The sequence below is a fragment of the Eleutherodactylus coqui genome, chromosome 3 (assembly GCF_035609145.1).
Source record: "Eleutherodactylus coqui strain aEleCoq1 chromosome 3, aEleCoq1.hap1, whole genome shotgun sequence".
Lineage (NCBI taxonomy): Eukaryota > Metazoa > Chordata > Amphibia > Anura > Eleutherodactylidae > Eleutherodactylus > Eleutherodactylus coqui.
The window spans coordinates 154,766,984-154,783,040 of record NC_089839.1 but is presented as its reverse complement, the minus strand read 5'-3'; the positions used below and the strand labels follow the sequence as shown (position 1 = coordinate 154,783,040).

At 46.7% G+C, this 16,057-nt stretch overlaps 1 protein-coding gene across 1 annotated transcript in view; it reads right to left on the bottom strand.

The window, feature by feature from the left end:
* MGAT3 (beta-1,4-mannosyl-glycoprotein 4-beta-N-acetylglucosaminyltransferase) overlaps positions 1-9,849 on the bottom strand; it is an 87,048-nt gene extending 77,199 nt beyond the window's left edge. The window contains exon 1 of the mRNA XM_066596393.1: positions 9,502-9,849. The gene's annotated coding sequence lies outside the window, so the exon portion shown is untranslated. The remainder of the gene's footprint in view (positions 1-9,501) is intronic.
* Positions 9,850-16,057: the final 6,208 nt, after the last annotated feature.

Genomic DNA, 16,057 nt, shown 5'->3' with positions numbered 1-16,057 from the left:
CGCCCCCCCCCCCCCAGTAATAGGCAGCCTCCCCAGTAATAAGTAGCCCCCCCCAGTAAGCAATCCCCCCAGTAACAAGCAGTTCCCCCCCAGTAAGCAATCCCCCCCCCAGTAATAAGCAGGTCCCCCCCCCAGTAATAAGCAGGTCCCCCCCCCAGTAATAAGCAGGTCCCCCCCCAGTAATAAGCAGCCCCCTCCCCTGTAATAAGTACCCCCCCCCCCAGTAATAAGCAGGTCCCCCAGTAAGCAACACCCCCAGTAATAAGCAGGTCCCCCCAGCGAGTAATAGGCAGCCCCCCCAGTAATAGGCAGCCCCTTCCCCTGTAATAAGTAGCCCCCCCCTCCAGTAATAGGCAGCCCCTCCAGTAATAAGCAGCCCCCCCCAGTAATAGGCAGCCCCCCCCGTAATAAGTAGCCCACCCCCCCAGTAATAAGCAGGTCCCCCAGTAGTAAGTAGCCCCCCCAGTAATAGGCAGCCCCTTCCCCTGTAATAAGTAGCCCCCACCCCCCAGTAATAACCAGCCCCTTCCCCTGTAATAAGTAGCCCCCCCTAGTAATAAGCAGCCCCCCCAGTAAGCAACCCCTCCAGTAATAAGCAGGTCCCCCCCAGTAATAGGCAGCCCTCCCAGTAATAGGCAGCCCCTTCCCCTGTAATAAGTAGCCCCCCGCCAGTAATAACCAGCCCCCCCAGTAATAAGCAGCCCCTTCCCCTGTAATAAGTAGCCCTCCCCCCCAGTAATAAGCACTCCCCCCCCCCCAGTAATAAGCAGCCCCTTCCCCTGTAATAAGTAGCCCTCCCCCCCCAGTAATAAGCACTCCCCCCCCCCCCCCAGTAATAAGCAGGTCCCCCAGTAGTAAGTAGTCCCCCCAGCAATAGGCAGCCCCTTCCCCTGTAATAAGTAGCCCCCAGTAATAACCAGCCCTCCCAGTAATTGGCAGCCCCTTCCCCTGTAATAGGCAGCCCCCCCCCCGTAATAGGCAACCCCTCCAACCCATATACTTACCTCCTCCCTGCTGTCGCGCTCTCTCTCTGCTTGCCCTGACGTCAGCCCGTAACGCTTCCTCCCCGAGTCCTCTCCTGCGGAACTAATGAGCAGGGGACTCGGAAGAGAATCCTGGCTGCACAGACGTCAGTGTGTGCGCCGGCATCAGTGCGATTACCAGCGGGGAGCGCTGGTAATCGCTTCAGTGGTCAGCGGCGTCGGCACGCCGCGGGCCACATAGCACAAGGCAGCGGGCCGGATTCGGCCCGCGGGCCTTGTGTTTAGTGCAAAAGTTCCCGGCGGTGCCGCGGACCGGCGCTAAACACCCAACGGCCCGGCCCCGGCGGTTGGGGACCCCTGCCTTAGGTAACTCTGATGACAACCATGTCCTGTTAGATAGTAAAGGCAACAAATGACTATGTACTAGTCGATTGCCCAAATTTCTTCCACGTTTATAGGTAATTTAAGGTCTTTCCGGAAGGTACGTCAACAGGTCAGTATCTTTCTTTAAAATACAGCATTATTTTTCCAAGATGGTTCTTACTTCCCTGGATCGGTCATCATAAGTGCCAATCACCCATATTGTTCCATCGCCATTTGGTTTAGGTTTTGTTTTTAGGAATTCTTCCCTCTTCGAGTTCTTCACAAAAATCGCTCGCTCTTTCCACTACTTGATTGGGATACCCTCTCTGTTTAAAACGATAAGACATCTCTTGGGATTTTATTAGAAAATCACTGTCATTGGAACAATTTCGCCGGGTTCTAATGAATTGTCCCTTGGGAATGCCTTGTTTGAGTGATATTGGATGGTAGCTGTCCCAATGTAATAGTGTATTTGTTGCTGTGGATTTATACGGAATCAATTTTAGTGCAAATATTTCATTTTTTTTGTCACTGGAAGGAACCAAAAACTATAAAACGTAACTTTTATTTTAATTATTTAAAAAGGCGTGAATGGATATATAAAAATCCTATAGCGTGAGTAACATTGGTCACTCACACTCAGTATATATTCACATGAAATATCCACTTATTATTTTTCAACCAACACGATATATTTATTCACTGGAGTTATAGCCTCTTCAGTTTTTAATGTAAGTGTTGCGTTGTTATTACGTAAATAGACGTGACTCATTTGATGTTGTAAGTGGTTATAACCAGTTCAAATACCAGAATAATAATCTGGGGCTAAGATTATCCCTAATATATGTAAATACAATTAGGGTGGTGGCTCTATTGAGAGCAAAGGAGGATTTGTTGATGAGGAATAATGAATATCTATATCTATACTTCTCTACACCACAAATCACGACCTTCTATGGGCTACCCAAAGTACAGAAGGGCTTAGTGCCTTTAAAGGGTAGACCCATAGTCACTGGTATTGATAACCCCACGCAGGGAATCAGCAAATACCTAGACATCATGTTGCGACCCTTCGTTGAGGCTCTCCCAGCTTACATCAAGGACACCACAGATGTACTTAAAAAACTAGAGGGTATAATTTTATCCCCCAATACCAAATTAGCCAGCTTACACGTAGAGGCTCTCTATAGCTCCACACCACACACTGGTGGAATACAAGCTGTTGAATTATTTCTAAACCAGAGGGGCATACATCTAAGAGCTCACAACAATCTACTACTTAAACTCCTCTCGTTTGTCCTCACACGTAACTACTTTCTCTTTGAAGGAAGATAATTCCACCAGCTCAGGGGTACAGCAATGGAGAGCCCCTGTGCCCCTAACTATGCCAACCTGTACCTGGACTGGTGGGAGGAGACATCGGTGTTCTGTGAGGCAAACGAGGATTGGATATCATCTGTGGAATTATGGACCCGATTCATAGACGATATACTCATTTTCTGGACTGGCAAAATGGAGGAGTTTTACAAATTTGTGGGTCACCTGAATAACAATCAGCCACCACCCTAATTTTATTTACATATATTAGGGATAATCTTAGCCCCAGATTATTATTCTGGAATTTGAACTGGTTATAACCACTTGCAACATCAAATGAGTCACGTCTATTTACTTAATAACAACGCAACACTTAGTGACCAATGTTAGGATTTTTATATATCCATTCACACCTTTTTAAATAATTTAAATAAAAGTAACGTTTTATAATTTTTGGTTCCTTCCTGTGACAAAAAAAATTGAAATATTTGCACTAAAATTGATTCCGTATAAGGTCCCCTGTCCACGGCAGTGATTTCGCCGGCGTTAAACCGCTGGCAAATCACGCCGTCTGAAGCTTTCCATAGCATTGCTATGGAAAGCGCCGGCCCCGTGTCCACGAGCGGAGAATCATTGCGATTCTCCGCTAGGGACGGCAATTCGCAGCATGCTGCGAATTGCCACAATTCTCCGCGGCCAGCCTATCTATCAGATTAGGCTGACCGGTGGAGATTCGTCTACGGCTCCTGCTCCCGGGCGGCGATTCCTGCGGCAGAGCTCCGATGCAGAATACCGCAACGCCTATGGACAGGCAGCCTAATGATTTTTGTCTCCGATTGATTTATACAATCAAACGCAAACAATTCTGCAGATGACTGGCCGTCAACTATGACCCGTTATCCAGTATGCTAAATGTGCTGCATTAGTGACTTCACAAATTGATCATTTATGATTAGACAGTTACATTCTATGATCTTTAAAACATGGTTTTATTTTTGACCACCGTATAGGGTTATCTTCTATGTGCAAACTCAGGACCTCCTCCATGGACTCTGTAAGAGCTGCTCCCCATCTGGAGGACTCAGCCTGTCCATATTTTACATGTAAATTTATAACAAGCAACTGATCATGTTGTGTTGGAGAAGGAACAGTCTTGGTGAGACAACCCAATAAGGATATCATCATGTCGTTGGCCGGTTCTAGAGTTGTGCCCCAGTCAATGTGCCGGCTGATGCACCACTCAAGCTTGAGGACACAAGTTAGCTTATCAACAAATGTGGGGCGCAATAGAATTGGCATATGGGTAATTTTTTGTGTATACATTACAGGTCTGAAAAGATATAAATACCACCACTGTATACAGGCTGAGAGACAAGAATCTGACTGCTGAAATCACAACCTCCTACCGTGGAATATCTCTGTGGGATGGACTTGCTACAAACTTTCCAATACTTTAAAATGCTAAACATAATACTTTATATATAGACTTCCACATTACGTTATGTAAAACCCTTACATTCACAACCAGGTCCACACAAGATACAGCGGGTGGACAAAAATATGGAAACACAAAATGTACGCTTTAAAATCTGTCTCTACATGTCTTGTTGAAATATGATTTATAATTCCATGTAACCTAAGTGGAGGTAATATGACACAGATGCTGCCGAGCAGAAGTGAACATCTGCCTGAGCAACAAAGTTCAATTGGTCAGGGGTTTGAGCCACTCAGCTGCTGTTACCAGCTGGCTCACAAAACCACCCAGAGCAGGGCAAGAGGTGAAGTAAACACCAATTTGGTGGAAAGCTCTCAGCCAAGCAGTGTTCGAAAAGGATAATGTTGACCTATACTTAAGATAGATCAACAATAGTTTTGTACTGGCAAGCCCCCTTCAAGGGCTTTTCCTGGTTAGTAAGTGACACTCTTTATGAAGAATCTGATAAGTGTCACTATAATCAGTTGTAACCCCCAGAGAACCTCTATAAATGAGTACTTATCTGTGGATTCCATGGATTTAACAGACAGGCAAATGCAAATGTGTGGCCAACACTCCACTAAGAAAGAAACAACAGATAAAAAAGGGAGAAGAAGAGAATCATGCCTCTTAGTACTGCCCTAGTAAACCTGTGAAACATCGAGGTACGGGTCAATCTGTTGGGTGCAGATCCCTGAGATAATCCTTTTTGTGCTCTTAAACAGGAAACAGCAGCACTCTATGAATGGAGGAGGAGGGGGGCGTGGATCGTTCACAATAAACAGGCAGTCATTCAGAAGTGAACAACTGCCTGTTTACACGGGCCGATCTGTTTATTTCTCATTTGTCTGCATGCAAAAAACTGAACAAATTCTCATTCTTCATTCAGCCGGGTATGCATTTACACTGTGCGATTTATTGGCCCGTATAAAAGCCCCTTGGACTCGCAGACAGGAATCCCGCGCACCTGACACGCAATGATGTTTGCCACCAGAGTCTCCACTGTGATAGTTGTTTAAAACTCCTGAGCAAACAGTACCCACCTCTTCCTTAAATAAGAGGACTTCAAAGGAGTATATCAGACAGTTAAAAACACTTCCCTACATGACCTTGTTGCTTGTTTGTTCTGGAAGAGCACAAACTAGTGATTAAAAGTTGGCAGAAATGGCAAATATTGTAACAAATAATAACTTGAACAATTAAAAATGAATGCCACCTGTTTTGGCACTATAGCGGTCCCTTCATCAGGCTGCAATCACAATCGTGCTGCTGGTTTTATTAGTTATTACACTATTTGGCATTTCTGCCACCGTTGTGATCTGGAGTTCATGCTTTTTCTTATGGGGCCAACAAGCAGTAGTGTCCAGGATAGAGAAACTTTGTTTTTTTAACACACTCCTCTGAAAAAGTCATTGTTCACAGAATTAGTTGGCAGCCACTGGACCACCAGCAAGAATGGTACTAGTTTTAGCAAGTTGAAGTGACAGACGTCATAGTCCAACCACTTGATCACATTTCTTAGAAAGTTGTTATTGTGTTGCTCAGGTGCTGGTACAGGTTGGATGAAAAAATATAAAAATTGGATTAAACTGGAACCTTGGCTAAGTAGAACGTACATATTTCAATGGGGAGAGTGAGATAAGACACATCAGGCAGACTTATCTCTGGGCAGAACCAGGCAGTGGAAAAACTGAAATTCACCAACATTTATTGAATGTATATGGGCAGCTTTACAGTCACAAGGCGACTCCTTACAGTCCCATTCTCCCTCTGACATGAGGACCATTTAGAATCACTAGGTATATTATGAAGTAGGAGTACTTCATGCAACAACGTTATTTAAGCCGAACCATTTAACAGGGTTGTTCAAGTTGAATCTTTTTTTAATTACTTCTCCCCATGCCTAAAAATATTAGCACATCCTATTCTCACCTCTCCCAGCTGCCCACAGCTCCAGCACCGCAGCTCAGTTCTCCGCTGTGTTGACAGGCTACAATCAGAGATGCAGGCTTTTCCAGTCTTTTGTCAACCCTGTCCCAACTTTTATGAGATGTGTTGCTGCCATCAATCACCAAATAAGGTTATTTTTTTAATGATATAAAATAATGTCTCCCCTACCCCTTGTGATATTCTATTCTAGTGTGAATAAATAAGGGTTAGATGAGATTTTTTTCTTTACTTTTATGTACACTTTAGGGCTCATTGAGACGAGCGTGTTTATGTGCGTACAATCGTGCGCACATAACCACGCTTCTATTTAGAATAGAGATGAGCGAGTATACTCGCTAAGGCACATTACTCGAGTGAGTAGTGCCTTAGCCGAGTATCTCCCCGCTCGTCTCTAAAGATTCGGGGAGCGGCGGGGGAGAGCGGGGAGATCTCTCTCTCCCCCGCTCCCCGCCACAACTCGCCTGTCACCAGGGCCGGCCCCCGAATCTTTAGAGACGAGCGGGGAGATACTTGGCTAAGGCACTACTCGCTCGAGTAATGTGCCTTAGCGAGTATACTCACTCATCTCTAATTTAGAACCATTAGTTCCCCAGGCACACATGTCCGTGTTTTACAGGGCTGCAAATGCGTGTACCTACAAACCATAGAACATGCGTGCACCACATAGGTCCATGCTGCGCATCAATATTCCCTGCAGGGAGTCCCCTTGTCACTGAACACTGTGACAGCAGTGCTCCCCGCGGTGAGTAAAGAATCCCCTGCCACAGCTGTGGCGGAGGATCACAATGCTCTCACACCGCTTAGAGTGGGGCCACCGCCGCTGCTGCCGGCGCCCCCATTGAAAGCAATGGGATGCAGGTAACCACTGCAGTGATTTTTTGGGGAAGGGCTTTAAATATAAGCTCTTCCCTGAAAATCATCCCTGGCTTGTGTAACAAAATTAAAAAATTATTTACTCACCTCTCCACCGATGTCGGGGCTCAAGCAGGTCTAGCCACTTGATCTCCCGACACTGTAGTGAAGTTCTTTCAGCAGGTAGGGATTTAAAATCCCCATCTAATGAAAGGGCTGTATCTGATTGGCTGAGCGCTCAACCAATCACAGGCAGCTGAGCGCTGCCTGTGATTGGTCAAGACAAATTAGGGGCAGGGACTTAATTAACCCAGACAACCCCTTTGAGGCTAACTTCACACTGGCAAGCGTGATATAGGGTTGTGAATCCCGCCCCCACATCACGCTGAATTCCCCGAAGGATGTGAGGAGTTTCCATGTCAAAACAACCTCGCTTCGGGGAAGAAGGGGAGGATCACAGAGTTTCTCCCAATGTTTTCAATGGGAGATCATGTTGGAAAATAGAAAATGCTGCAATCTGTTTCCTGTATCGCATGACTGTGCCATGCGGTAAAACAACGCTCATGTGTTTGACCCCATGCAAGAGAATAGGGCTTATATTTGTGCGTCTTACAATGCACAATTTTCTTGCCCACGTGAAGCTAAACTAACAGTGTAGACTCCTATTAAACCCACCATAGATATGTCACTAAAAGTGATTTGATCTATTTAGCCTAGAAAAGAGTGAAGAAAAACTAAAAAAAAATTAGAAATAAACCCAAGCAGTCCATACAAATCAGGAAGGATAAAGGAGGCCATACACCCAAGATGTATATCCTCATCGGGTTTTTTTTTTGGCCATCGCCTGGATCATCAAGGGGAGGGGAGGTAACAGGCTGAACTGGATGGACATGTGTCTCTTTTCAGCCTAGCATACTATGTAAGGTATCTTTCAATTTCAGCAGGAGCGTACAATCATGTAATGTGTATGGGGGCCGAGGACCACCCGGCATTCCCCCAACAGCAGACGTCAGAGGATATAAGGATTAGGTGGTTCGATTTCAGCTGCCCGATACTTAGTTCTCAGGAGATAAGTCACCGCCAGAGGCACCGACTTTCTCCCTCTCTACATTCAGAACATGTGTATGGGGGTGTCAGGCTAGATAGCTGTCGGCTGGAAGCCAGCTACTGGATGTGTATAGTCAGCCACGGACTGATTTCGATGACTTGGAATGGTTTAGTGTTGAAATACTAAGTGAATATCGGAATCTGACAGATAACCATCCCATAATCAATCGCAGGACATCATGAGTGGTTGGTACTTGCTGCAGCTCCTTAGCTTACTGCCCGCTGGTAACCCTTTATCTACTTCATGGTTCTACGTACTCAACTTCATTGTGCAAGTTGTAAAGATGATTAAATAATTATCTCTTCTAATTGTACATATATATATCCACCAGCGGGACAGGTTTGTGCAGCTCATGGGATTACACACACAAATTTCTTTCCCCATTTACACCCACGTCTATTTTGTTGGGGTCAAAGCAATTCTAGCCTTCCTCCTCTCTTATGGTCGTCCTCCTATATAAGCCCCCCTCTTCTCTATACTGGCTTCCAGATGCAGTTACTATCACCGTGATCGGCAGATACATTTTCTCGAACGTCAGATTGATTTGGTTGCAGATGAGACCGATTTCAATCGGCCTGATTTGACCATATACACCCAACAATCTAGACAGACATTGTTCTGATTGGACAGATATCTGTACGGGTAAAAACCCCTCTGATGACATCACCTGTGCCCGTAGCCACCAATACGGACCTACATCGATCCCATTTACCGGGCAGAAAATGACTACACGAAGCGCTGGTTGTGACGTAAAAGTTAAAAGGCCCATTAACTCTTTACTGAGCTGATGCAAATGCCGACAAACCTACATTAGGATAATCAGCCTATTTAATGGATGTAGCACGCCGCTCATCAACCTGATGCTGCATACGGAGAGTCACACCACCTCCAGAATAATCTCAGGGACATGTTGACTGTACAAACATCGGGGAACCTGACGATGCTGCAGCGTAAACACAACGGGGGATCTGGAGTATTAACCCTTTGTGAAGGATGATAAGGCGGCGGTGACGATGATGGTGTGACATGCCGGAGTGTACCTGTGTCACAAGGTCACACAATAACAGGGCTGCTGTGGCCCACCGCTGGGAGGGGCGGCTTGTGCCTGCAGTAAGTTATTGCGCATCATATCGAAGATTCTACGCAAGATAATCATCATGTGGAAGGGGGGGCCGAGGGGCCATATGCACAAGCCGCACGCAACCTCAGGATGCTCCAATCTCTACCTGCTCCACATAATCTGCAATGGCATCAGCAGCCAGCAACGTAGAGCTGATGGTGGAGAAACAATATTCATGCCGTTGTGTGGCTGATGGTGGAGAAACCATATTCATGCCTGATAATAAGTGCAGAGTGAGATGTGGGGGGTGGGTGTGCATCATCCCCCGCCCCCTCTGCATTGTACCCACAGCCTCCCCCATCGCTGCAGCCCCTACAAGGAGCCCCCTACTCACCCATTGCAGAGAGTGGGTCCCAGGCGGCGGATCCTCAGTCTTACCGGGCGAGCGGCAGCGCTAATAGCCGGCAGCAGAGCCCGGGCTCCTGTCCAGTGAGCCCCTCGTCAGCCCGGGGAGCCCCTCAGCCTGTGAGCCCATGGCCAGTGTGCGCGCGGTCCTGTGCTGCTATGTAGCTCTGCAGGAGACGCCTCCGTCCTGCGCGGACATCTCTCAGCATCTTCCCCGCACCGTTCCTCCTGCTGTCTCCATAGCCCGCAGCCCTTGTCTCTCCTCACTCGCTGTCCCCCATGTCTGAGCGCCCCTCCGCCTCCTCCTCCCGCTCTCCTTGTGTTGCTCGGAGCCTATCTGGAGAGTGTCTGTTCTCCCTGTTACCGTCCAGTCAGACTCCTCCTTCTCTCATGATAAGTCACATCAAGGGGAATACAAGGGAGACAGCAGCCCCTCGTAGCTGCCGCCTCACACTGGGGGAAAATGGCTGAAAGAGGGGGAATTTACCTCACAAGTCAGTCAGACACTGACGTACATGGGGGTGCGCAGCCTGCAGGCACACGCACAGGTACAAGGGGGTTCTGAGGCGTTTCTACACTGCCCAGGGCCGGGCTCACACGAGCGGAATTTCATCGCGATGTACAGTACGTGCGCGTAATACGCAGTGAATGGCGTCAGTAAAGGTTGACATTGATTTTCATTGGTCCGTTCACACTCGCTTATACATTGCGTGTAATACGCACGTTAAAAAAACTGACGCAGCAGGTTCTATTTTACCGCGTATTACATGCACTACAGTCCTATTCTTCTCTATGGGTGCTAATAACTGCTGTATATGCGCGGTTACTTTGTGTATGTGTGGTGTATATACGCAACGTAGCTAAGAAGAAATTAACGGAAACAAGTCCGACTGCGCAGGACGGCGTGCGTGAGATACGCTATCGTGCAGTGAGAAATCACGGCTCACACAGCCGTAAAAGGCTACGTTATACAGGCAGCGTTCTACAACCCGCCTGTGTGACCCAGCCTGAGGCTACCTGCATCCGGGCAGGCGTGATATCGGGCAAGTTTACTGCGAATATGAGGCGTTTTTCAGGCAAAAGCGCCTCGCATCGTATCTACGTAATTCTCATCCTCTCACGCACAATAGAGCATAAGAAGTGGTTCCCATTGATTTCACTGAGTAACCTCCCACCTGCCTGCACATCACACGGCATGCGAGGCGTTACGGGTTCTCACAACACACAAATCTTGCGTGATTCTCACGGCTATGTGTAAGCGGCCTGAGGGTAATAAATACAAAAAAAAACATCTCACCTTTTAAACGTGCCGCTGCTCCGGCGCCAGAAGTTCCCATTACGGTCACGAGGCTTTCATGCACAAATGGCCAGTGATTTGCTGCCGCGGTCACATGAACGATGAACGGCACGTGAGCGTTGCTTCTGGGAATGGCGCTGAAGCAGTGTAACATTAAAGACGTATGCAGACGGCCAAGTACAACGCACGTCTGTGTGCCGACCAATACCCGTAGGAAGTGGGCATTGCTGGTTCGTGAATCGACCCAAAATACGACATGCAACAACTTTTTTATCTTTTACGCAGTCCGTGTGGAAAACCGCTGATGTGAGTAGCGGAATCGGCTATAATGGGTCCCAGTGCTGTTTGTGGAGTAAACCGATAGCACAAAAAGATAGAAAAGTCAACCATCTGAATGGGCCTTAGGCCGCTTTCACGTGGCCGAGAAAATCGCTCAAGATTTGTGCGTTGCGAGACACACATATCCCACATATGGACCCAAATATGGACCCCATTCTTGGGGTCAGCCTGACCACGAATCCAATGAGCCCAATCTATACCATCATAGACCCCAGTGATGCTGTTAGTTTGGATTGGCCAAGGCTTGTAATATGGATGTACTCTGGAACCCCGAATCTCCTCCTTTTCGGAATAAACTCCGCCATCTTTAGTACCTGCCAACATCTGCGCGAAAGCTACCAAAGCAAAGGAGCATCATTGTCATCAGATGATGTCTCCAACATCAGCTACTCTCTGCCAAAGCCAGAAAGTACTGAAAGCCCCGCAGGATGGTGTCACACCGCACACGTCGAATATTTATGGGTGATCACAGGGGGCTGGGTCAGTGATGACAGCATGACGTATTGCTTGCGGGATTTTATGCAAGTGCAAAAATGCAGCTATTGTGAACTGAAAAAGAGAAATATACGCCGTTACATGTGAAGAATAAACCCGTTCATTGCGCAAATATATTGCACAGGAGCAACCATTTTTGCGCTTATGCTCGTGTGCAGGAGCTCTCAATCCCAAAAGTTCCTGCGGTAGTCACATGCTTTTTGATATTCACATGACATTGCTGCCATTTCTTTTTGTTTCATTGATTTCAATGGTTTGTTTTCACTAGCGGTATTTTAAGTTGTTAGGCCTCCTTCACACGGGCGACAAAGTCGCGCTATTTTATAGCATTGCTACAATGCTACAAATCGCATGTATGAGAAGCCCATGCTTTCCTATGGGTTACTTCACACATACAATATTTTGTAGCATGCGCCAACCCGACACAAAAACCTTGCGGCGATATGCACGCGACTCCTGAGGATTTGTAGCCCATGTTTCCCTATTGAGCCTTCCTCTCTGTTGCATCGCATCGCATGAAAACGTGGTTTTCGTGCGGTGCGATGCAACTTGGACAGTAGGAAATCCTATTGTCTACAACTGTTAAAGGCCCTTTTAGACACAACGCTTTTCACTCAAAAATCGCTCTAAGCATCTTTTGAGTGATAACCGTTGTGTCTAACTGCACTGTCATCATGCAGTTTTCGTTAAGCCGTCGCTGATCGCTGATCTTTCAGCATGCTGAAAGATAAACGATCAGTTATTAGGAATTCACAGCGGGATACAGCTGATACTATTGTTTCGGCTGAATCCCGCTCCCTGAAGACAGGCGGGGTATGAAGAACAGAGAAGTCAGACTGTGTTCTTCATCCCCCACTCGGCTGTGTAACAACTGGGCGCTCCGAGCGGGGAACAGCTGGATGCAGAAGGCAAGCGGCCCGCTTGTCTTCTGCATCCCCCGCTAGGAGCACAAGGTGATCGCTCAATATTTGAGCGATTACCTTGTGCTGTAAAAAAGCATGCAACGATTATCGCTCAAAAGATTTTTTGAGCGATAATCGTTGTGACTAAACCATGCTTAAAGGGGTTGTCCCGCGCCGAAACGGGTTTTTTATTTTGCATAGGCGCCCCGTTCAGCGCAGCACAAACCCAAGGGATGTGCTGAAAAAAAAAAAAAATTTTACTTACCTGAATCCCCTCTCTGCAACTCCTTCCTTCTTTTCCTCCAAGATGGCTGCCGGGATCTTCACCCACGATGCACCGCGGGTCTTCTCCCATGGTGCACCGTGGGCTCTGTGCGGTCCATTGCCGATTCCAGCCTCCTGATTGGCTGGAATCGGCACACGTAACGGGGCGGGGCTACGCGATGGCGCGTAGAAGGGGGCGGAGCCAGAACGCCGCTCGTGCCCGGACCAACCAGAAGAGAGAAGACCCTTCTGCGCAAGCGTGTCTAATCGGGCGATTAGACGCTGAAATTAGACGGCACCATGGAGACGGGGACGCCAGCGCAGGGAAGGTGAGTATATAACTTCTGTATGGCTCATATTTAATGCACGATGTATATTACAAAGTGCATTAATATGGCCATACAGAAGTGTATAACCCCACTTGCTTTCGCGGGACAACCCCTTTAAGTCTCCTCTCAGCCTTCTTTTTTGCAGGCTAAACATTCCAAGATCCTTTAACCGTTCCTCATAGGACATGATTTGCAGACCGCTCACCATCTTGGTAACTCTTCTCTGAACTTGCTCTAGTTTGTCTATGTCTTTTTTAAAGTGGGGTGCCCAGAATTGGACACAGTAGTCCAGATGAGGTCTGACTGAGGAAGAGTAGAAGGAGATAATGACCTCACGTGATCTAGGCTCTATGCTTCTCTTAATACATCCCAGAATTGTGTTTGCCTTTTTGGCTGCTGCATCACATTGCTGTCTCATGTTCAGTCTATGATTTATTAGTATGCCCAAGTCTTTTTCACACACCTGCCCCCTGGAACGTACTACCAAAAAATATCCAGGCAATCACTGACACACTAAACTTCAGACGTTCTCTAAAAACGCACCTCTTCAGGGAGGAATACCGCATCCCCTCGGTACTCCGCCTGATCACATGCTCCCTGTCCCACAGACTGCAATCCCTGCTAGCCATAATCAACCGACACCTGCAGTCATCCCGATTCCGCCACTATACGGCCTGACCATTGTTTGTGTGTATAGCATCCCTCACTCTCCACCTCACCATACCGTGCACATCTCCAGCCCCTTTACCTTCTGTATTACCCCACTATTTGTAGTATGTAAGCTCGTTGGAGCAGGACCCTCACCCCTACTGTTTCCACCAATTGATTACTTCATGTAACTGTTGTCTTGTGTTATTTTCCCTGTATTGTAAGCGATGCGGAATATGTTGGCGCTATATAAATAAAGATTATTATTATATTACATGTGCCGCTGCTTAGCTCAATTCCTCCCATTCTGTACGTGCTATTTTATTTTTCTTGCCCAGATGCAGGTCTTTGCATTTCTCCTTGTCAAATACCATTCTGTTAGTCGCCACCCACTGTGCAAGCTTTTCTAGATTTTTTTGAATACTCTCTCTCTCTTTCCTAGTGTTAGATATCCCTCCTAGCTTTGTGTCAGCAGCAAATTTGATCAGTTTCCCATCAATTCCCTCATAAAAACACTGGGCCTAGGACAGAGCCTTATGGTACCCTACTTGCCACATTCTTGCTCTTGGATCTGTAGCCATTTATGACCACTCTTTGATTATGATCACTCAGCCAGTTCTGAATCCACCTAACAGTTGCCTTGTCAATCCCATATTTGGTCATTTTTTTCAATAAGTATAGTATGAGATACTTTATCAAATGCTTTACTAAGGTCAAGATAAACTATATCCACCGCATTTCTCTGATCAACCCAATCGTTGATTCTGTCATAGAAGGAAATTAAATTCGTCTGGCATGACTTGTTTGTTGCAAGCCCATGCTGGCTCTGGTTAATTGCTCAATTTTCATCCAAGTACTTACATACATGCTGTTTAATAATTTGTTAAAAGATCTTTCCCGTTATAGAAGTCAGGCTCACAGGCCTGTAGTTTCCTGGATCCACCTTCATCCCTTTTTTGAAGATGGGGACAACATTTGCCAATCTTCTGGGACTTCTGTTCTCCAGGAATTTTCAAAGATTATGGCGAGCGGTTCAGCAATTACCTCCACTGCTTCCTTTAGTATCCCATGATGCAATTCATCTGGACCTTGAAACTTGAATTCATTTAAGTTAGCTAAGTGTCCCTCACCAACTCTCTGCTTATATATAGCCTGCATTATTTTATTCCCCCAATAGCACAGGGAGGATCAGTTGATGTTCCATCTACTTTCTGAGAGAAAACAGATTCAAAATAGGAATTTAAAAGTTCGGCTATCTCAACATCATTCTTAGCCAATTCACCATTTTCATCTTGTAAGCATCCAATAGCATCTTTGACTTTTCTTTTGATTTTGACATACCTCCAAATATCACTATTTACAGGATGTATAACTTATAGCAGCTGTGCATATATAGTTGCTAGTAATTATTAGGAAATTATAGCACCAATGTTTCTGGTGGCGCAATGCGCCACACAGCTCTGCTACATGCATGTCACACACAACTCTGGTACATGCACGTCATACACACACAGCTCTGCTACATGCACATCACACACAAACAGCTGTGGTACATACACGTCACATACACACAGCTCTGCTACATGTATTTCACATACAGGTCCACTACATAGACTCTCCATACCATACAACAGGGATCACAGGCAGCACAGCAGAGTCCTGCACACATTGATCACCCCCTGTTCATGTGACCCCAGACTCCTCGCACACAGGTAACTGATTACGCAACGATGACATCGTTACAGGTCCTGTAAGCACATGGCTGCTGTCCAGTTCTGCAGGTTTTTAATAAAGTGTAGACCCCCGGTGACTGATCCCATGTCAGTGGCATCTTCACATGTAACTCACATAGTCACTCACAGACAGGCGGCCATTAGTATTCTGTAGCAACTGACGCGGCAAGGGTTTGTAGGGGATGTAGTCCGCCTGTAATCTGCGCAGGGATGAAGGACTTGTAGTGACGTCACCGTCATGTGATGAGGGGCGGAGCATGTACCTCACTCACGGATAGGTAGTCGTTAGTATTTTGATATACAGTAAATACTCAGGTTAGTGTGGTTTCACACCTGCATTGGCGATTCCGCTTTTCTGCTACATTCCGGGAGCAGAAAAGGGGAATCCCCACTTCCGAACAGCTCTATCTCTGAGCAGCGTCGGACAGACCCCATTGACTATAATGGGGTCTGCCCACTTTCTGCTGAGCTGCCCGGCTTTTGGACGGAAGAAAAAATGCAGCATGCAGTGCTTTTTCTTCTGATATTTTGGGCCAGA